Here is a 24,270-nt window from a genome sequence, read left to right as displayed (position 1 = left end):
AACAATGCAGTTTGTATCAAACACTGCAGGTGTGTGGGGGAGGGGGGGTGGGTGGGAAAACCTGAGGATTTAAAGAGCCCATAGCTTTGCCAGATTCTACGAGAGAAACAAGCAACCACGTATATGAAAACAAGCCCATATTAAGCAATAAGGGCAGCTCAGTCAAACTTTATTGTCTAATGTTGTGGTTCTCAAACATTTTCATGTCAAGGACCCCCAATATTTGCAAGCGACTTTACATAAAAACAAGCCCATAGTCGCTTATAATAATAAGCAGACTTGGCAACACTGGAAGCTGCTGCTAGCATATAGGGAGTGTCTGACAATAACCTGCATTCATGGACTGTCTGCTTCTAGGGACTATCTGACAATAACACTGTCATATTTTCTGTCTTAATTCGTTGTTTTCATGTTTAGTTTTTTTTTGTTTTGGAGACTTTGGCTGCCTTTTGGATGTTGTTCCCGTAATGAATAAGAGAAAGACTTTGAACAATGTGTGTTCAATTCTAATACATTCTAAAGACAATTCAGTCTAATTAAAACCATAATATAATATACCATAACATGACTTTTTTTAACAGGATATACAGTGGTGTTTGTTTAAACAACAATATAACCTTTATTTACGAGGGTGAGGTTGCCCCCTGCTTTTGCATGGAGAACACACAGTCGCGCGCACGCACGCACGCACGCACACACACACACACACACACACACACACACACACACACACACACACACACACAGGTAAACCCTGGTTGAATAAGGTCATAAGGATTCAAAATTGGATACGAAGATGAATCTGACACATAGTTTCAGTGTTAAAACGGATACAATAATTGCTGTCTGTGGTTCTATATGGGCTGTGGCAATAATTTTGACAAATAAAAGCTTGCAACAATGTATTGAAAAAAAACAAGCCTACTTCATTTAAAAATGTGTGAACTGAACTTTGAACTAGTTCATGTATAAGTGAAATTTCCCAACACTGTGTGAGTGAGAGTGTGAGTGCGTGTGCGTGTGCGTGTGTGTGTGTGTGTGTGTGTGTGTGTGTGTGTGTGTGTGTGTGTGCTGCTCTCTGTTTCAGTTCTCAGTGTTGTGTGGTCACAGTGGTTTACATTCAACAGATGTAAACTAAGATGAACGTGAGGACAGGAAGACTAAGTCGCCCCAACAGAACAGCATCTTACAGCGTAGCAGAGAGTTATTTTCACCTTCGTGAGGTTGAGTCATCTAGCCATTCACCGACCATGTAGCCAAAGGTGGAATATAAAACAATGGGCCCCTGTTCACAGACTTGTAAAAGCCCCCCCACCCCCGGAAGGTAAACTTATTTTATTTATCAGGGACAGTGCACATTAATCAACATGTCAGTTTTCACATCCACATAAATGTGCCAGAGTTAGCCAAAAGCAAATTTTCATTTGTAGCGCAGGCTGTTAAAAAGTGGTGATATAGTTATCCATACAAAAACAGACATCAATACAAGACAAGTAGACTTATCCTAGTAGGCCTACAAGAGACAGAACAGTTACTGTGAAATATGAGAAATGACATCAGTGACAAATGGAGCTGATAATTACCTACAGTATCATTACAAATTTGCTTTAAGCCATCTCGTAAAGGAGTAGTTCACCCCAAAAAATGCTTATTTCTTATCAATTACACACCCCATGAAGCATTAAATTCATGGAGATTTTGTTGTTTTTGTCGCATTCCTAAGACAATCATTTGATGATAATAATAAAGACCCTAATGTAGGAAATAAGCATCTTATCTTGCGTGCTACTCAGCGGTAGGTGTCATCGTCACCTTCCCCAGTCAAGTCGGCCTTGCGTCTGGTGGACTGACCCTTCCCCCCTGTGGTCACTGCCCTGAGTTTGCTATCAACTCTATTTGTGTGTAAGACCAACATGAGACATACAGTACTGTACACCAACCTAGGTGGTAGATTTAATAAAGCAGGGGAATGGAAAGAACAGGTTGATTAAAAATGAATAAGCACTCTTGTGTTTCAACTGCCATGTTCATGTGCAAAAATGAAAATAATGCCTTTCCAGATGTCACAGCTAATACACCAGATGTTGTTGTTGTTGATGATGAGGACAGTAGAGAAGTGACAATTTTTTTGGTCAAGTGGGATGTACATGTAAGCACAGTCTAGAAGAGGCATTCCTTACCAAGATGCTTAAGTACCAACATCAACTGCTTGTGTTCATATTTGGAAGCCTCAGCAATGTCCATAAATCCGTTGTGAGAGGCCTGCAGATTGTAGGAATGTCCAAGCCAAGAGCTAAGACATTGGCTAAATTCTGTTCAGTGTCTATGATAATTGGCAGTGGCCATATATGGAGGAGGCGATGCTTCCTGTACCCGTGATCTGTATCATGAAATACTTGTTGAGTTTCCCAAGCCTGCTATTGTTGTGTTCAAGTATTTCTTGTTAAATGTGAACGCAAATAAAGATGTTAAATGTGCGTTCTGTTCTCTGTTTCAGTTCTCAGTGCTGTGTGGTCACAGTGGTTTACATTCAACTGAGGTAAACTAAGATAAAGCATGTGAAGACAGGAAGACTGGTCTGTGGCCTCAACAGAACAGCATCTTACAGCGAAGAAGAGAAAATAGATGTTCATGAAATGTTATTTTCACCTTCGTGAGGTTGAGTTATCTAGCCATTCACTGACCATAGGTGGAATATAAAACAATGGGCCCCTGGTCACAGACTTGCAGTCATCACAATAACTATTTCCATCTGCAAGAGGATAGCGCACCTGCATCTAGACAGATGCACAGAACTCGAATATTTAGGGTATCCCTCCAGTTGTTTACTTGAATGACCATGCCCTTTAATGCAAAGTCAATATAACATGTAGTACGGTTATCCATACTTGCATGTAGACCTAACGTCACTTATTAAGAAGCTAGTCTGTCACTAATTATTATGTCAGACACTGAATATCCAACCAGACAAATATATGCAAGTGTTCCTACACTGTGGTCTCGTATGGATATATAAATTATGGAATATGAATATGAATTGTATTGGAGTTTTAAAAAAATGAAAGAAAATACTGCACACAATATATTGCATAGTCCACCTCTTTATTTTCCACGAACAAGGTTTTATCTCGCTCAGGAGACTTCATACAATCATAGATACTTTGCAGACTTTGCAGACTTTCCCCAGCCCTCAACACAATATGATACTGTATACTATATGTCACTATAATCTATGCAAACAATGGAACAGGAGCGCACAATAATAGGAGGTGCTGACCACGGTAGATATATAACTGTTTAAGCAGGTCACACAGCTCGTAGCCACGATGCAATAACTTCTTTATTTGAAAATAAACCAACGTTTCGACAATGACTTGGGTTTTGAGTTTTGACATAATACATGCAAACATTTCTTATTCAACAGATCTAGTTTTATACAGAATACCAATTTAGCTGATTTACTTTTATTCTATGTGGCAATTTAAAGTGGAATTTCCTTTTTCTACTATAGGAAATGTGACAGAAAAAACGAAATATGTACCGAACCGTGACTCATGTGCACTGTTTCACCCCTACTACACATGAACAACTTACTTTACTTATAAACACTCTGATCACATGCTATTACACTAAGAAGCTGTATTTCATCGATGAGGCAGCAGACAATGTAAAGGAATGTCTTCATGCTTCTTTCTTACTTTACACGTTGGATTCTTCTTGTACCCTGCTGTCCTCATCAGCAGAGAAGCCTCGTCTACGACAAACACCTCCTTTCATGTCTACATAATCTGGACTGTCCTCCTGAAACATGACATGAATCACATGAATGATCAGGAATAAATCATAATCTATAAAATCCATCAGTATAAATAAGTGATCAATCAACAAAAACTATTAGCTCTCCTCACTTCTTTGTCCATGCCAGAGTCTTGATTCCTTTAAATAAATAAAAAAGTGTTAAAGAGGAAATCTACACTCTTTAAAGCTTTTTACAATGTTTTCCGCAGTACTGACAAGAACAGGATTATGTCAATAGTTTATAAGTACTTAGTCTGTAAATGTATTTGTAGTTATGATGACAGGAAACTCACAAAATACACAATATAACCAAAGGAAGAGGAAACAGCAGCACTGCCAACAGCTTGACTCCAATAACAATACGAAGGATGTTGCGATCAACTGCGCAGGAAAATGAAAGGAAATTAATTATCGAAGAAAGATATCAACATTCAGCATATTTAGGCTTTCTGTGGCTTTGCATATATGTTTTAGGTTTAGGACACTAAACTCCATTTTAAACGTTGTAGATTATGTTGCCAGAATAGGGATGCTAGGGGTCATGTGGTTAATGTTCAAGTTATATTTTGGCACTAAATTATACTGTAAACAGAATCAACTTTATTGTCACATCAAGTGTAAGCGAGTGGGTGATATAGGCTTTTTGTGTGCGTGTGTGCGTGCGTGCGTGCGTGCGTGCGTGCGTGCGTGCGTGCGTGCGTGCGTGCGTGCGAGCTCCCAACATTATAGTTACAGGAACATTTAGAATAGGGAAGAGGGATTAGAGAGTCAAATCAAATGATACAAAGTCCAATGTGCATAATGCAGGACCGTGCACAACATTTTGGGAGGCCAGGTGCCCTAACAAGGGAAGACAATACGACCCAGACTAGACTTTGTATTGAATGAGAGCGGGCGGAGAGAAACTGTGGTTCGGCAAGAAAGACAAAAATGAGAGAAATTATGCAGATAAAAAAGTGCCCTTTCTCTGAAAGTAATAGGGCACTAGCTGGCACTTATGTGTGCACGAGCTTGCTTCAGTGAATATACCCCCCTCCCCAATTTGGCACTAATAGGCCAACTAATCTTAGTTGGTTAGTTCCTTTTCTTCTCCTTCACTTTTAGCCCCCACTAGTGCGCAGGGCTCTAAGGAAGCAATACCAGCAATATTTTTTTTTCATTATCTTAAAGTGAGCTCTGGCCCCTGGGCCTTGCCACACAGAGCCTGCTTCTGCTTTCCTCAACATGTATGGATTATGCTGCAGGTGTTATCCTACCTGTTACTTTGTCATCTGAAGCTGGACGCACAGTCACAGTGTCGGAGTTGGAACCAGCTGTAACTGCTGTAGCTGTAACTGCTGTAGCTGTAGCTGCTGATTCTGATTCTGATTCTGATTCTAAAATAATGCAAAGTCAAGGATAAGGAGCATATGAACCTTAATATAAAAGATAAACTTCTAAATATTTGTAATTAAACCATAAGGTTTTGTAATCTATATTAAGTTCTTTCAAAATAATGTGGTCTATCGACACAAGAAATCAATAGCAATCATTATGAAAACATGTACCACAAAAAGCACATCAAGCTAATTACACAAATAGTTCAACATGAGAACGTAGGATGTTATGACAATGAATGAGATATATGAAAATGATTAACAATAATTATAACAATAACAACAATAATAATAATATAAATAATAATAATACCTCCTAATGTCCTCTATAATATTATTTACATGCCAATTCCCTCTCTCACCTCCCTGAAATATAATTACAAATAAGAGTGTGCGGTAGGAATGTAAAAGACTCACTTTGTACAGTGATATTGATAGAGACACTGTCACTGTGTGGCGATGGAAGCTTTATCCCAGCTTGCTCCACAGTGTAATGACACTGCACTTTAACCTGAGCAGGGGAACGTTTATGTGACCACAACAGAAGCTGTGATCCTGTCACTCTATACAGATGGGAGGGTCTTACGACAGGGCTTGAAGTCCCACTGTAGAAAAAAAACTCCCAAGTAGATTCTGGCCTCCGAGTCACACAGTTCAGTGTAACTGAGTCTGTGTCTGAAATCACTGAATTACTCACTTCCAGCAAAGGCTTAATAAGGCCTGAAAAATGAAATGGTACATTACAATGTTACTTATACGTAAGATATATTTGAATGTGATTATATAATGAAACATATGATTATGAAAGAAAGCAGAGCGGAATGGCTAATGCCATATCACCATATTATGCACTGTGTTTACTGTATTGTGTCCAATATAGTAAACAGTATCAGTATCAATGTTGTATTATATATAAAATGTTAGTGTTTAAGAAATTATATGGGTGTCAATTTTGTTGTTTTTGTTTTCATATTATACTGTTTAGACTTATACTAGGTTCTTTGTTTACCTGTGATCCTATAGATTACTGAGACACTACAATGTCTCTGCATTCTATGTATGTGTTTACCTTGCTTAATGTAAGTCACTCTGGGTAAAGAGCGTCTGATAAATGCCTATATTATAAATTGTACATTTGCAATATCCTCATGGGCCGTCACGGCCCACCGGTTGATAATCACTGTCGTAGCCTATTGGCTCTGTGTGCTATAAATAGCCTTAAATCAATAGGATCAATACAGTAGAGCAGACGCAGTGCTCTCTAATAACCTTAAATAAAGAGGCACTGACCTTTGATCTCCTGAAAGGAATCTACATTTTGAGAAACAACATGATGAGAAAAATTATTATGATGCATGAATTAGAATAGCTTAAATTAAATGTATAATTAAACAAATCCAAAAATCCTGTCTGCCATGAACTATTATTTTCAGAGAACACATTGCTGACATCTATGTCAGCACTATGTCATCACAGACATAGTGATGACATAAATAAAAAATATGATAATTCGAGAAGAGACTCGCTGCATAGCAGTACAGTTGATACAAATGTGATACAATAAAAAGTAAGGTATTACTTACAGAATATGGTAATTAAAAACACAATATGGTATCTAAATAATGCCCTTATGCAGCTGGATCCCCATGATATGCTGTCTACTTGATGTAGGATTATAATGTCTGCCGCCTAACAAACGATAACTTAAAAGCCACACTATCAGGAAGTGTAACGCCCACACAGAACTAGAACTGTGGTCTATAGGCAGGATAAAAATAATTACTAAGGTATTTTCCCACAACGTTAAGGTAACTATATTTAACAGGTACACTTTACACGCTTTGGCCGTTATTTTTCAGTGTAGACCTGCAGCATTTACTCTCTCCAAAACAGTCTATTCATGCTTACAGTATGTAACCTTGCATAATAAGCCACATTAGGTTTGGGCCAATGGAAGAACATTGCTTAGCATGTTGTCTAAATGGAATAATTGGTAGCACCAGAGAGAACCAAATGAACTACTGCTGAAAACAAACAAAGAAAACAGGTTCCTACCTTCTTCTTGGCTTCATCAGTTGTGTAAGTGAAGGCCAGGGTCAAACTTTGGCTCTCTGGATCTATGTTGGACGTATGCATACTGCCAATCTGAGCCATCCATGCAAGTGATTTCCTCACTTTAAGGTCTTACTCTGTTGTGTTGACCCATGAGCCCAGGTATTTAAAGTAGATTACTTCTTTCAGTGTTATAAGTGATAACCTCGGTCTTACTGGCATTTATCACAAGACCAACCATTGGCACACTCTGTCTGTCTCCACTGTGGTCAGGAGCACCTCTCTCTGCTCCACATGGTCACATAGCAGTTAGATCTGCATAGTCTTATAGGTCTGGTAGGAGTACAGCAGGGAGTCATCTAGACCTCATGTTATAGTGAAGCTTTATTCTCCCCTCCAGTGGTGACCTTCCTCAGTGCATAGAGTCCAGGACTTTAATGAAGAGGAAGGGGGGCGTTCCCCTGAAACACCCTCTGCCAGGATGTCAAACTCCTCACTCGTTATTATTACATTTTGAGCGACTTAACTTCAGTCTCCACTAGATGGCAGCAGAGTATTTTTTTATGGTTGTAGCAGTGGAAACCATTATGTCCAAACTGTTACTTATCAGGATTCAAATTAGCAAGTAGCAATTTTAGCTTTTTTTCCGTGACACAGTAGTATGACAAAGTAGGCCATTCATTTACTTAAGGCTTAGGAATGAGACAAAAAATCTCCATGAATTCAAGGATTCATGGGGTGTGTAATTGATACAAAATAAGTCATTTTTTTGGGTGAACTACTCCTTTAAGGAAAATTTTGATTTTTGTTTTGCAATAATTTATGCATGTGCAGGCACGCACACAGTCTGTCACTCAGTGTCAGGGGTAAAACCCGGCCACGGCACTGTCAGGCTGAGGTAAAAAATAAATTTAAAAAAAGACTTCTCAAAAGGGAGACAGGGTGGGTTAATACAATATATTTAGATTTCCAGAAACGAATAAAGTCTCAAAAGGTCAAATCCCAAAAGTTCAACAAAAGTCACAAAGGTACAAAGAGTAAATCCAAACTAACAGAAGTTCTATTGCAAGCACAAGCTAGCGCGAGGCGTTGTGAGCAGTTTGGTGTAGAGGGCTTTTGCAAGTCCTGTAGATAAACTGGCAGCATAGGCACTCATTTAAAAGCTATCATGATGGTTTTTCTGTTATGATGACATCTACAAAGTGAATATTTAGGCTATCCCTTCAGTTGTTGACTTGAATGACCAAGCCCTTTAATGCAAAGTTAATAACATGACATAATTTCAAATACAGGCTCAGGCTTAGGGGCCCGGTAGTACGGTTATCCATACTTGCATGTAGACCTAACATCACTTAAGAAGCTGGTCTGACACTAATTATTATGTCAGGCGCTGAATATCCAACCAAACAAATATATGCAAGTGTTCCTACACTGTGGTCTCGTATGGATATAGAAATGATGAATTATATTGAAAAACCAAAAGAAAATAGTGCACACAATATATTGCACAGTCCAGAGCTTTATTTTCCACAAACAATGTTTTATCTTGCTCAGGAGACTTCATATATATACTGTAGACATTTGTCTTTACTCTACTTTGCATTTCCTTCACTGCTGCACACTTTGTGGTTTCCAGCAGGAAGCAGAGAATCATGTGTTCTTTCACACACATACAACCAGCTCACGCCACTGAAGACCTCTATACTGTAGCTTCCACACGCAGCACCTTTGTATTATAATGTAGATATCAGGCAAGATCAATGACAACCCACAATGCATAATCAAACACATCATCATTGTAAAAGAGTTGGTAATGTACAAAAACACAAAGGTCAACAGAACATCACATGGATTTTAAGAATGAATGGTTGAATGAATAAATTAATGTTTATTTTCAGCCAAACTTTACAATGAGCCATAGCCAACACACAACGTACACACAGCAATAAAACATCGTACCAACTCACACAACAAAATCCACACCATCAATGACAGGAATATAGGCTGAAGCCCAATGCTGTTTGCCTATCCTCTACAATCTATAGAAAAACCCAGAATATCTGCAGCAAAAACGAAAAAACTCTACGCTATAATACATTTATATTTTACTTTTATGGCTTTTTTTTTTTTTTTGCTCACCATAGAGCTATCCAATTTAAAATCATCACTAAGGCTATTCCATAGTTTAACTCCCACAACTGAAACACATCTATATTTTACATTAGTTCTCACTTTGCATGTTTAAAAGAACAATACATGACCCTCTTAAAGTATATACTTATATACCTAACCCTTTGAACATTGAATACACACTGGAAAGCTTTTGCTCTTAACATGAAGAAAAACTAATGTCTAATGTTTTTATGCACACCACCAGATCTACACATTTTAATGTGCGCAACTTAATATAACTAGTGGATTAGTCCATTCAAGATAACTGGCTTTTGTTATTATTCTAGTAGCTCTTTTCTATAGTTTAATAATATTATCTATATTTGTTTTATACATATTTCTCTGGACCTCAACACAGTATGACATATATGTCACTATAATCTATGCAAACAATGGAACAGGAGCACGCAATAATAGGAGGTGCTGACCACGGTAGATATATAACTGTTTAAGCACAGGTCACACAGCTAGTAGCCTCGACGCAATAACTTTTTTATTTGAAAATAAACCAACGTTTCGACAAAGACTTGGGTTTTGAGTTTTGATTACATGTATGCAAACATTTCTTATTCAACAGATCTAGTTTTATACAGAATACCAATTTAGCTAGTTTACTTTTATTCTATAATTTAAACCGAACCGTGATTCATGTGCTCTGTTTCACTCCTACTACACATGAACAACTTACTTTACTTATAAACACTCTGATCACATGCTATTAAACTAACAAGCTGTATTTCAGCGATGAGGCAGCAGACACTGATAAACAGCTGGTCTATTCTAAATGTAAAGGAATGTCTTCATGCTTCTTTCTTACTTTACACGTTGGATTCTTCTTGTACCCTGCTGTCCTGATCAGCAGATAAGCCTCGTCCACGACCAGCACCTCCTCTGATGTTTACATAATCTGGACTGTCCTCCTGAAACATGACATGAATCACATGAATGATCAGGAATAAATCATAATCTATCAAATCCATCAGTATAAATAAGTGATCAATCAACAAAAACTATTAGCTCTCCTCACTTCTTTGTCCCTGCCAGAGTCGTGTTTCCTTTAAAAAATGAAATATGTGTTAAAAAGACATATCTACTATTTAAAGCTTTTTACAATGTTTTCTGCAGTGCACTACAAGAACAGGATTCTTCAATTCAATGGATTATTAGGACTTAGTCTGTACATGTATTTGTAGTTATGATGACAGGAATCTCACCAGATACACAACATAACCAAAGGTAACAGCAGCACTGCCAACAGCTTGACTCCAATAACAACACGATGGATGTTGCGATCGACTGTGCAGGAGAATTTAAGGAAATTAATTATCAATGAAAGAGGAAAGTAATCAATACAATATTCAGCATATATAGGCTTTCTGTGGCTTTGCATATGTTTTAGGTTTAGGACACTAAACTCCATTTTGAACTTTGTAGATTATGTTGCCAGGTTGCAGATGGTACGACTTAAAGCCCTGGCTAGGCAACCTGGCAGAGATATGCACTCAGTGGAGCGTCCCTTTGTAGTTCATAATGTTTTTGTATAGAAATCTTTACAGTTTTAAACTTGTATAATCGCAGTATACAGCAATAACAAACTATAGCCTAAGCAGCAATGAACAGGGTTCAAGCACAGAAGAAGATGACCTCCCCAATTTTGGCACTAAAAGGCCTACTAATCTTAGTCAGTTAGTTCCTTTTCTTCTCCTTCACTTTTAGCCCCACTAGTGAGAGTGCAGGGCTCTAAGGAGGCAATACCAGTCTGTGTAAACCACTGTGGTCTAGTTAAACATGTTTTGTCTTTATCTTACAGTGAGCTCTGGCCCCTGGGCCTTGACACACGAGCTTGCTTCTGCTTCCCTGAACATGTATGGACTATACTGCAGGTGTAATCCTATCCTACCTGTTACTTTGTCATCTGAAGCCGGACGCACAGTCACAGTGTCGGAGTTGGAACCAGCTGTAGCTGCTGAAATAATGCAAAGTTAAGGATAATGCATAACATGAATACAAGCACACACAGTAAATAATCATTATCTAAATATTTGTGTGCGCTGACCTCTGTGTAGTATATGGATTAAAAAACACACAAATAACAATTGACAAGACACCAGACTATATTCAAATTGACTAGAGGGTGCGGTCGGGTGGGTGGTCGGGTGGGTGGGCGGGTGGGTGGGGGGACGGACGGACGGACGGACGTCAAAAAGGTGACATGCAGACTTACAAGGCACACTGTTGCTACGATCCGCACCAAACTTGGCACAAACACTGATCAGCGGTCTGCCATGACAGTATATAAATGCACCATTTACCATTTTATCATTTAGTCACACCAGGGGCCACATGTGGCCCCAAGGAGCCCCATTAGGGGCCCAGGGGGCCATAGGCCCACTGTTGCTCCAATCTGCACCAAACTTGGCACAAACACTGTTCAGGGGTCTGCCATGACAATACTAACACCAGGGGCCACATGTGGCCCCCAGGGGCTAAGTTAGGACCACAGGCACACCGTTGCTCCAATCCTCACCAAACATGGCACATATGCTGTTCAGGTATCTGCCATGACAAATAGTCTCAGCAAAAAAACACAACAAAAAAACAGCAACAAATTGCACACATATGGGGCACTGCAGCAGTGTTACAGCAGTGTCTAACATTTCAAATGGCCCTATCTCTGTGACCATTGCTCTGACCAGTGCAATATACAGTAGGGCTGGATTTGATGTTGATTAAACGTACACAGGACATTAATGAAATGAGGTGGTGACATTAGGGATCAATGTTTGTTTGTCACCACCAGACAGGTGTAATTTGCAGAGTCTGCAGGAGAAACATTGTCTTTGCGTGTGCGTGTGCGTGTGCGTGTGCGTGTGCGTGTGTGTGTGTGTGTGTGTGTGTGTGGACTATGCTGCAGGCGTTACCTGTTACTTTGTCATCTGAAGCTGGACGCACAGAAGTCACAAGGTCGGAGTTGGAACCAGTTGTAGTTGTTGAAATAACGTAATCTATCGACACAAGAAATCAATCATTATCAAAACATGTACCACAAAAAGCACAAATAGTTCAACATGAGAACGTAGGATGTTATGACAATGAATGAGTGAGAAAATGATTAATAATGATTATAACAACAACAACAACAACAATAATAACAATAATATTAATAATACACCCTAATGTCCTGTATAATATTATTTCCATGCCATTTCCTTCTATCACCTCCCTGAAATATAACTACAAAATATAGCTGCAAGCAGCGATAATACGGGGCCAGTGAATAGAGAGAGAGAGAGAGAGACATGGAAACGGAATAGATTGAAGAGAGAGAGAGTGACATGGAAACAATAGATTGATGAGAGAGAGAGATGGAAACATAATGGTTTGATTGGACATCTCAACCTACTGCCATTAACAGGATTCGAACTCTTAACCTTCAGACTAATAGGCTGCAACACTACCTATAGTGCTATAGCTTTGTCCAGGCTGATATTGTCTGTTGAAGATCATAAACTCTCGCCTTCTTTCATGAACGAAGCCCCTGTTTCACTAACATTAAGATCACTTGTTCACAAACCATTTACCAATGAAGAAATTGTACATCACCTCAGAACCAAAACTAGTGAAAGTAGCCGATCTACAAGCTCACAAACCATGAAAAGTTGTGAGATTGTAGATCAACTATTTTCAGAATGAAGTATGTCATACGTTGAAAAAACGTACTCTCAAATAAGCATTTCAGGTTATCTTTACCATTTGCACATGTATTCATTGATACAGTCATGTTGTTTGCAATTCAACTTTAATTAAGTCTGCATCAAGTGAGGCTTGAACTGGCGACTTCGAGATTGTGAGGCATTCATTTAAGGGAGACGCCATTGGCCCAACACGCAAGTAACTGTGAAAAAGGAGATCACACAGATGATACAGTTTCACGCAAATAGCTGAAAAATCCTGGGTTTAAGTGTTTTTCAAACTGCTCAAAATTGCGGACAATCTAAGGGCGGAGCTTACTGGTCAAAGCGATAGATGTGTTCCTCATGAGTCAAGGCACATGTGTCCAACAGGCGAATATTCTTTTCAGCCCAACCCAGCTGAGGTGGTCATATATAGGACGCAGGGGGGCAATCCCAGGTGAAAAACCTCACCCATTAACATCTCAACCTATTGCCATTGACAGGAATCAAACTCTCGACCTTTGGATTCACAGGCTGAGACACTACCTATAGGGCTATAGCTTTGTCCAGGCTGAGGTCATCTGTTGAAGATAAAAGTGAACCAGTGAAAGCAGCCGATCTACAAGCTCAGAAACATGTTGCTATCTGAAAAGTTTTGAAATTGTAGATCGGTTATTTTCACAATGAAGTTTGTCATACATTAAAAAAACATACTCTCTCCAAGAAGCATTTCATCATTACCTTTAACAGTTGCACATGTATTCAATGATACAGTCATGTTGTTTGCAATTCAACTTAAATTAAGTCTGCATCAAGTGAGGCTTGAACTGGCGACCCTGAGATTGTGAGGCCTTCATTTAAGGGAGACGCCATTGGCCCAACAGATAAGTAACTGTGAAAAAGGAGATCACACAGATGATACAGTTTCACGCAAATAGCTGAAAAATCCTGGGTTTAAGTGTTTTTCAAACTGCTCAAAATTGCGGACAATCTAAGGGCGGAACTTACTGGTCAAAGCGATAGATGTGTTCCTCATGAGTCAAGGCACATGTGTAAGCAAGTTTCACGGCTTTCGGCCAAACAAGGCATGACTTATGCCTGTTTAAAGTATGCCTTTTCAAAAAATTGCTATAGCGCCCCCTTTTGGCCAATTGGAGTCAGATTGGTTTCAGTGATATTTGGAATGACCCTGTACATTTCTGCCAAGTTTCAAAGAAATGTGAGTCTGCATGAATGTTTTAGGCACAGATGAATAATTTTCATAAAACTGTAATAGTTAAAATCTATCTCCTCCTGGGATTTTTGAGCAATCTGCACGAAACATTTTACACATGAACTTTGGACCACTGCCTACAAAAATTTCCAACGGATTTTCCATAAGTGAAAAAATGCAGAAGTTAGGAGCCAATGACTGTTTTTCATATAATTCAAAATGGTGGGCGATCTAAAGGTCAGAGGTCAAAAGTCAGACCACGAAAGTTGTCGGGCATGAAGAGACGCATGTGTGTATCCAAGTTTCATGGTTGTAGGTCAAACAGGGCATGAGTTGTACCTGTTCAAAGTTGGCACTTTCAATTGAGTGCTATAGCGCCACCCTTTGACGAATGAGTGTGAGAATTATTTCTTGGTAGTTTTTCATGAGCATCTACCATATGGCCGAGTTTCGTAAAAAGCGTATGCACGGTTAAGCCAGAACTGGCAAAAACAAGTATTTTTCAAACTGCTCAAAATTGCGGAAAATCTAAGGGCGGAGCTTAATGGTCAAATCGATACGTGTGTTCCTCATGAGTCAAGGCACATGTGTAAGCAAGTTTCACGACTTTCGGCCAAACGAGGCATGACTTATGCCTGTTTAAAGTCTGCCTTTTCAAAAAAATTGCTATAGCGCCCCCTTTTGGCCAATTGGAGTAAGATTGGTTTCAGTGATATTTGGAATGACCCTCTACATTTCTGCAAAGTTTCAAAGAAATGTGAGTCTGCATGTATGTTTTAGGCACAGATGAATAATTTTCATAAAACTGTAATAGTTAAAATCTATCTCCTCCTGGGATTTTTGAGCAATCTGCACGAAACGTTTCACACTTGAACTTTGGACCACTTTCTACAAAAATTTCCAACGGATTTTCCATAAGTGAAAAAATGCAGAAGTTAGGAGCCAATGACTGCTTTTCATATAATTCAAAATGGTGGGAGATCTAAAGGTCAGAGGTCAAAAGTCAGAGTGTGAAAGTTGTTCAGCATGAGGAGACGCATATGTGTATCCAAGTTTCATGGCTGTAGGTCAAACAGGGCATGAGTTGTACCTGTTCAAAGTTGGCATTTTTCAATTGAGTGCTATAGCGCCACCTTTTGACGAATGAGTGTGAGAATTATTTCTTGATCGTTTTTCATGACCATCTACCATATGGCCGAGTTTCGTAAAAAGCGACTGCACGGTTCAGCCAGAACTGCGAAAAGTGGCAGAAGAAGAAGTGACAGAATAATGCGAATAACAATACGTGTCCAGAGCAGAGCTCTGGCCCCGTAATAAGAGTGCTCGGTAGGAATGTAAAAGACTCACCTTGTACAGTAATAGAGACACTGTCACTGTGTGGTGATGGACGCTTTATCCCACCTTGCACCACAGTGTAATGACACTGCACTTTAACCTCAGCAGGGGAACGTTTATGTGACCACAACAGAAGCTGTGTTCCTGTCACTTTGTACTGACAAGAGGGCCTTATGACAGGGCTTGAATTCTCACTGTAGAAAAAACACTCTGAAGCAGATGCTGGACGCTGACAGTTCAGTGTAACTGAGTCTGTGTCTGAAATCACTGATTCACTCACTTCCAGAAAAGGCTGACTAAGGCCTGAAAAATGAAATGGTACATTACAATGTTACTTATAAGTCAAATATATTTGAATGTGATTATATTATGAAACATATGATATGAAAGAACAATAATGATAATACCTCCTAATGTCCTCTATAATATTATTTACTTGCAGTTTGCCTCTCTCACCTCCCTGAAATATAACTACAAATAAGAGTGCTCGGTAGGAATGTAAAAGACTCACTTTGTACAGTGACATTGATAGAGATACTGTCACTGTGTGGCGATGGACGCTTTATCCCACCTTGCAGCACAGTGTAAAAACACTGCACTTTAACCTCAGCAGGGGAACGTTTATGTGCCCACCACAGAAGCTGTGTCGCTGTCACTTTGTACAGACAGTAGGGGCTTTCGACAGGGCTTGAAGTCTCACTGTAGAAAAAACAGTCTGAAGCAGATGCTTCAGAGTGTTCACAGTTCAGTGTAACTGAGTCTGTGTCTGAAATCACTGGATTACTCACTTCCAGAGAAGGCCGACTTAAGCCTGAAAAATGTAATGGTACATTACAATGTTACTTATATATTAAATATATTTGAATGTGATTATATTATGAAACATATGATATGAAAGAACAATAATAATAATACCTCCTAATGTCCTCTATAATATTATTTAAATGCTGTTCCCTCTCACACATCCCTGAAATATAACTACAAATAAGAGTGTGCGGTAGGAATGTAAAAGACTCACTTTGTACAGTGATAGAGACACTGTCACTGTGTGGTGATGGAGTCTTTATCCCATCTTGCAGCACAGTGTAAAAACACTGCACTTTAACCTCAGCAGGGGACCGTTTATGTGACCACAACAGAAGCTGTGATCCTGTCACTTTGTACAGATGGGAGGGTCTTACGACAGGGCTTGTGCTCTCACTGTAGAAAAAAAACTCTGAAGCAGATTCTGGCCTCTGAGTCTGACAGGTCAGTGTAACTGAGTCTGTGTCTGAAATCACTGATTCACTCACTTCCAGAAAAGGACGACTAAGGCCTGAAAAATGAAATGGTACATTACAATGTTACCTATACGTAAAATATACTTGAATGTGATTTAAGCTTTGTCACTAATACTAAGCTTTGTCACCAGTGGCATCAGCTACGCTTACATGGTCAGTTAGAGGGCAGCAGTGTCACTCAAACAGTCATCCAGTCTTCCCAGCCTATGAAGGTTACAAAAAAAACGAATACAATTTTTTTAAAAGTATGCTATCAACATGTGTCCATATTTTGGTCAATTTTCGATAAATAAATAAATATTTCTCACAAAAAAGTGTCACGCTGAACGTGGAAGATGACCGCCATAAGCAGATGAAGAACCTGGTGTTTCTCTCCATCCTCAGAAGTGTAGTTGTGCTCTGCTGCCTCTTCATCATAATCATCTACATGACCAGTAAATACACCTCACACCCTTCTCACCGTAACCCATTAAAACGGGGAATTTTAGATTTTAGTTATATAATTTATATAGCAAAACTCTTAGGATTTAGAACAGTGGTTTAGAACTCAAAAATACTAAAAAATAGCAGATACAAGCTCACAGTGCGGCACGACTGCGAGCTTGTACATCTGCTATTTTTGAACATTTTTGAAAATAGTTTTTTTTAACATAAATCTTCTCCTCTGGGGGGTCCCTGGCATAAAACGTTTTCAGATGGGGGGTCAAATATACACAACATACAACACAATCAGCAGCAGCAGAGAGAGAGAGAGAGAGAGAGAGAGAGAGAGAGAGAGAGAGAGAGAGAGAGAGAGAGAGAGAGAGAAAACCTACCCTGAGATGTCGGTCCATGCCATTCTGAGCCCTCCATGCAAGTGACTTCCTCATCCAGGTATTTAAAGTAAATTACTTACTGCTGTGTTATAAGTGATAACCTCGGTCTTACTGGCATTTATCAGAAGACCAACCTTTGGCACACTCTGTCTGTCTCCACTGTGGTCAGGAGCACCTGTCTCTGCTCCACATGGTCAGATAGTCTTATAGGTCTGGAAGGAGTAGGCTACAGCAGGGAGTCATCTAGACCTCATGTTATAGTGAAGCTTCATTCTCCCCTCCACTGGTCACCTTCCTCAGTGCATAGAGTCCAGGACTTTAATGAAGAGGAAGGGGGGCGTTCCCCTGAAACACCCCTCTGCCATGGATGTCAAACTCCTCACTTGTGTACCCGTGTACATGGCTCCTAAGGTCCGGAGTAGGTTGGGAGGGACACCATAAGCCTTGAGTATCTGAAAGAAAGAAAGAAAGAAAGAAAGATAGAACATTGTATTACATTTTGAGCGTACTTCAGTCTCCACTAGATGGAAGCAGAGTATTTTTTTATGACAGGTTGTAGAAATGGAAACCATTATGTCCAAATGGTTACTTATCAGGATTCAAATTCAAATTCAAAAGCAAAAATAGCAGATCTACAAGCTATTTTTGCTACTTTTCTGTGACATTGTAGTATGACGAAGTAGGCCATTCATTCACGGAAAACCCCCAAAATACACATAAATAATATGGAGATAGGATGTTTCTGCGCGCAGGGGACCCCCAGGGGTCCTTGACGGGGTCCCCAGCCAAATGGGGAACAATTCAACCACTTTAACCCCCATTTTATACTTCAGATATTGTAAAATAGCCATTGTTGTGTCTGTGTGAAAACAATGGAAAATGATTGACAGTTTGCTCCACATACTGTAGACTGCTGTTTCACTGACAGTGTGAGGAGTTTTGATCATGTGACTTCAGTTTTGACCAATGCATTGTAGCAATAAAATGAAATGAAATAATAAAAACATTTACTGTAATCATAAAACAATAAAACCTGTATAGAAAACTGGGAGTTGTATGTAGCCTAATTCAGGGCCATGTTCAACCTCAAGTGATACATGTTTTATGTGATTTCAATGAATAACATTTCAGTTGTTTGTGTTCATTCATCTTGTACAGTACGCAGTTCAGCATGAAGTCTTTCACACATTAATAAGGCAGTGAGTTAAAGTCAGCAGTGGTTAACATATACGTTGTGTAATGTGTGAATAAGGAACACATTCTAACGGTTCTCACCTTGACTTCGCTTTTTAGTTTTGTGTTCTTGATCTGGTTATCAGTACGTTGAGCTGATACAGCGTTACATTTATTTAATTTGCTTTTATGTAATTTGATGACCGGTGGAGGTCAAATGAAGGTCAATTGAGTCTCCTACAGCAGACCCTGCCAGTCAAGTATTGGCTTAGGATTGTGACGAAAACTAAAAAATCTCCATGAATTCAAGGCTTCATGGGGTGTGTAATTGATAAAAAAATAAGCATTTTTTTTACTACTCCTTTAAGCAACATTTTTAAGGGCCTATTCTTTTCAATACTTTATGCATGTGCACGCACGTGCAACACACACACACACACACACACACACACACACACACACACACACACACACACACACACACACACAGTCAGTCAGAGTCAGGGGAAAAACCCAGCCACAGCACTGTCAGGCTGAGGTAAAAAACAAACCTAACACGTCTCAAAAGGGTGATAACGCATGTGCAGAGACAGCGTGGGTTAAAAATATATATTTCAATTTCCAGAAACGAAGAAAACGTCTCAAAAAGTCTATAGATAGACTGTCAACACAGCAGACAGTCTATCTATAGACTGTCTGCTGCGGCTGTTCATCTATAAGAATGAATCAAGAACATAACTGAAGAGAGTGGATAATCCTTTATTTAATGTATTTTTAAGAATCTGCACCTAGTTAATCCCAAGAGACTACTTCTCAAGATTCCCTTGAGTAGAGCACGCCTTCTCCTGGCGGTATAATCCGGTAGGAGAGCTGCCTTCAGAATATACGCATTAACATGAATCCAACACAACACTGATGACAGCACTTTTGCCAATAATAATAGTTGCCAATTATTTTTTACCCCCTTTTTCTCCCCAATGTATTAATTTAGATTCCACCCCACATACATTAAACATTGGCCAAATTGTCAGATGATATAAGAAAGAGGCAAACATTTTGAAAATAGCAGATCTACAAGCTGACAACGCCTTTTTTTACAATATTTATCAGAAGGAACCGAGTCAAACTAAATGTAATGCCTCAACTCCTACAATTCCAAGTGCTTGTCAAGGTGGGGGAGGGGTCCCCAGTTCAAATATGATTAGTTTTGGGGGTCGCAGCCTGAAAAGGTTGAGAACAACTGCTCTACTCTACTCCCTGCACAGCACACACACACACTACTGCGTGTCCAGAAACAGCCTGAACACCATCGCCCAGTTTGCTGATGGCACAGCAGTGATAGTTCAAATTATGTCGTCTCCGCAGGGCTTCCCGAACATAAACAAGACCAAGGAGCTGATCGTAATCTCAAAGTGTGAAGAAGCAACACGTTCTAGTGGTTCACAGACAGACGACACAACAGTGAGTTAGAGTCAGCAGTGGTTAACGTTGTGTTATGTGTGAAGAAGCAGACATTCTAACGGTTCTCACCTTGACTTCGCTTTTTCGTTTTGTGTTCTTGATCTGCTTATCAGTACGTTGAGCTGATACAGCGTTACCTTTATTGTCTCCGCCAGGCCGTAAGGCATGGCGAGAGAGTATGTTTTACCCTCCGTCCGTCCGTGTGTGTGTGTGTGTGTGTGTCCTGTCCGTGTGTTAGCGGCTATCTCTGGCACCGTTGGCCCGGTCGCTGCAAAACTCACACATTTCACACATTAATAAGACAAACGACTGTGAGTTAAAGTCAGCAGTGGTTAACATATACGTTGTGTAATGTGTGAATAAGGAACACATTCTAACGGTTCTCACCTTGACTTCGCTTTTTAGTTTTGTGTTCTTCATCTGCTTATCAGTACGTTGAGCTGATACAGCGTTACTTTTATTTAATTCGCCTTTATGTAATTTGATGACCGGTGGAGGTCAAATGCAGGTCAATTGAGTCTCCTACCGCAGACCCTGCCAGTCAATTATTGGCTTAGGATTGTGACGAAAACTAAAAAATCTCCATGAATTCAAGGCTTGGGTGTGTAATTGATAGAAAATAAGCATTTTTGGGGGTGAAGTACTCCTTTTAGCAACATTTTTAAAACAGGGCTGATTCTTTTCAATACTTTATGCATGTGCATGCACGCGCAACACAGACACAGACACACATGCACACACGCACGCACGCACGCACGCACGCACACACGGGAGGCATGCGTTAATCCGACAGACCTTTTCTCCGCCTATGTGGCATCCGCGTGCGGTTAGGGTTAGGGTGCGGGTTTGGTTCGGGTTTACTGTTTTATGTCGGAGCACTGCGCTGTCGGAGGAATGCGCTGTCGGACTAACGCATTGCACGGGTGCAATACGTTAGTCCTACAGATTTTATCCAAACGTCATGCAAATCGGTACACAGTATCTCTATAGTCATGTGATCAACACGGATCTGTCCGATTTCCCAAATTCCATCCTCATTGGCTAAGGTTTGCTTCCAAAATTAGCAGGATTGCTCCGTTTTGAACAAAATGCCTCAAATCATGAACGCAGCTTGCGATTTCCGTGAAATTTCACAAACACATTCCCACTAGGCCAAGGAAGAAATGCCACCCTTTTTCACATTGGCCTGTTATAGCGTCACCAGCAGGTCTAATTTAGCGAAACACATTTTTGGAACAAAATGTCTCAAATCATGAATGCAGTGTCCGATTGCCGTGAATGACCTAAGAATAAATGGCACCCTTTTCACATTGACCTATTATAGCGCCACCAGGAGGCCACAAAAACGTACCTGACCTGGCGGAGACCTGTGCTCCGAGGAGCACTTTTTCTAGTTTAATTTGCTTTTATGTAATTTGATGACAGGTCGAGGTCAAATGCAGGTCAATTGAGTCTCCTACCGCAGACCCTGCCAGTCAATTATTGGGATTGTGACAAAAACTAAAAAATCTCCATGAATTCAAGGCTTCATGGGGTGTGTAATTGATAGAAAATATATGGATTTATATATTTATTTATATATTTTATAATTATTTTCCTTGATATATATTTTTTCAAACCACTACGCATAATTCTCACTACCACACAATCAAGCAGCAGAACACCTCAGATCTTGATCTGATTGTTATATTGATATAGATTGATATATTGTACAGAAAAGACACATGTTGTCAATAAACATGTACTGCATTATGTTGTCTATAACACACTATTAAGGGTGAATCAAAATGAGTAGTAACTAGAATAAGTGCTCCTCGGAGCGCAGGTCTCCGCCAGCTCAGGTACGTTATTCTGGCCTCCTGGTGGCGCTATATAAGGGTGGCATTTCTTCCTCGGCCTAGTGGGAATGTGCGTGTGAAATTTCACGGAAATCGCAAGCTGTGTGCATAGTTTGAAGCTTTTTGTTCAAAACGGACCAATCCTGCAAACTTTGGAAGCCAACTATAGGCAATGAGGATAGAATATGGGAAATCGGACAGATCCGTGTTGATCACATGACTATAGAGATACTGTGTACCGATTTGCATGACGTTTGGATAAAATATGTAGGAGTAATGTAAACTAGACGCGTCGCAATTCCGGGGAAATTGCAAAGTGTGGTTGCGCCGACGCCGGTCGGACTATCATAATGTCGTTCGGACAGGTTTATCGCAGGGGTCCATAGATCACGTGTACCGATTTGTGTGAGATTTGGAGAGAAATTGTAGGAAAAGGAGCAAAAAGTGTGTTTTGAAGAAAATTCAAAATGGCGGAAAATCTATCCTGACGCAAATGGGCGTGGCCTATATGGGGAGCTGCGTAATGACCCAAGGAATCTAGGGAAAAAGAAATTGTGATTTTACGACCTACGGTTCAAGAGTTATAGGCCAAAAGGTAAAGTGGGCTGTTATAGCGCCACCATGTGGCCGACTGGTGTGATTATTTTCTTAATATTTTTTCAAAAAACTATTAACCTCCCCTCCAAATCTTGTAACTGTAGCCCTTACGGTTTCCGAGAAAAAAATACTTGAATGGGAGTTTTTGCAATTCCCATTAAAGTGGATGGGGAAATTTAATGCACAAATAAATCAATATCAAAAAATCTATCCTGACGCAAATGGGCGTGGCCTATATGGGGAGATGCGTAGTGACCCAAGGAATCCAGGTGAAAAGAAATTTTGATTTTCGGACCTACGGTTCAAGAGTTACAGGCCAAAACGTAAAGGGGGCTGTTATAGCGCCACCATGAGGCCGAATGGTGTGATATTTTTTTCAATAATTTGGGACTTAATTATGAATTATCCCTCCAAATCTGATAACTCTAGCTCTTACGGTTTCTGAGAAAAAAATACTTGAATTTGAGTTTTTTCACTTTTCCATTAAAGCGGATGGGGACATTTAATGGCACAAATAAATTAATATCAATTAAACTATTCAACCAATCTCTTAGCCCTATACACGCGCACGATTCCCGTTCAAGACGGTAATTTTGATATATGGCACAACATTAGGGTATAAAAACTGTGGGAGGAGATGCGGTTTGAAAAAAGTTAATCTATAAAGATGGAAACTAGACGCGTCGCAATTCCGGGGAAATTGCAGAGTGTGGTTGCGCCAACGCCGGTCCCCCTATGGGTCAAAGTGGAAATGCTTTTGGGAATTTGTTGAGTAAAGCACCCTCGACATGTGATTCAAATTTGGGATTGACCGGACGTTTCGTTCGTGATTTCTGGCATTTTTGGTGAAACGGGCCCCTCCTACTAATTTTGGAAGCCAATTACGGACGAACGGTAAGGACAATCAAAATGCCGTTTGGATATCTTTACCGCATGGGTCCATAGATCATGTGTACCGATTTGTGTGAGATTAGGACAAAATTTGAAGGAAAAGGAGCAAAAAGTGTGTTTTGAAGGAAATTCAAAATGGCGGAAAATCTATCCCGACGCAAATGGGCGTGGCCTATATGGGGAGATGCGTCGGGACCCAAGGAATCCAGGTGAAAAGAAATTTTGATTTTACGAGCTACGGTTCAAGAGTTATAGGCCAAAAGGTAAAGTGGGCTGTTATAGCGCCACCATGTGGCCGATTGGTGTAATTATTTTTCTAATAATTTTGGACTAAATTATGAACCTCCCTTCCAAATGTGGTAACTCTAGCTCTTACGGTTTCTGAGAAAAAAATACTTGAATGGGAGTTTTTGCAATTCCCATTAAAGTGGATGGGGAAATTTAATGCACTAATAAATCAATATCAAAAAATCTATCCTGACGCAAATGGACGTGACCTATATGGGGAGATGCGTCGTGACCCAAGGAATCCAGGTGAAAAGAAATTTTGATTTTCGGACCTACGGTTCAAGAGTTACAGGCCAAAACGTAAAGG

The sequence above is a fragment of the Gymnoscopelus microlampas genome, assembly GCF_963454915.1.
Source record: "Gymnoscopelus microlampas genome assembly, chromosome: 5".
NCBI classification, from domain to species: domain Eukaryota; kingdom Metazoa; phylum Chordata; class Actinopteri; order Myctophiformes; family Myctophidae; genus Gymnoscopelus; species Gymnoscopelus microlampas.
This window is presented reverse-complemented; position numbering follows the sequence as displayed.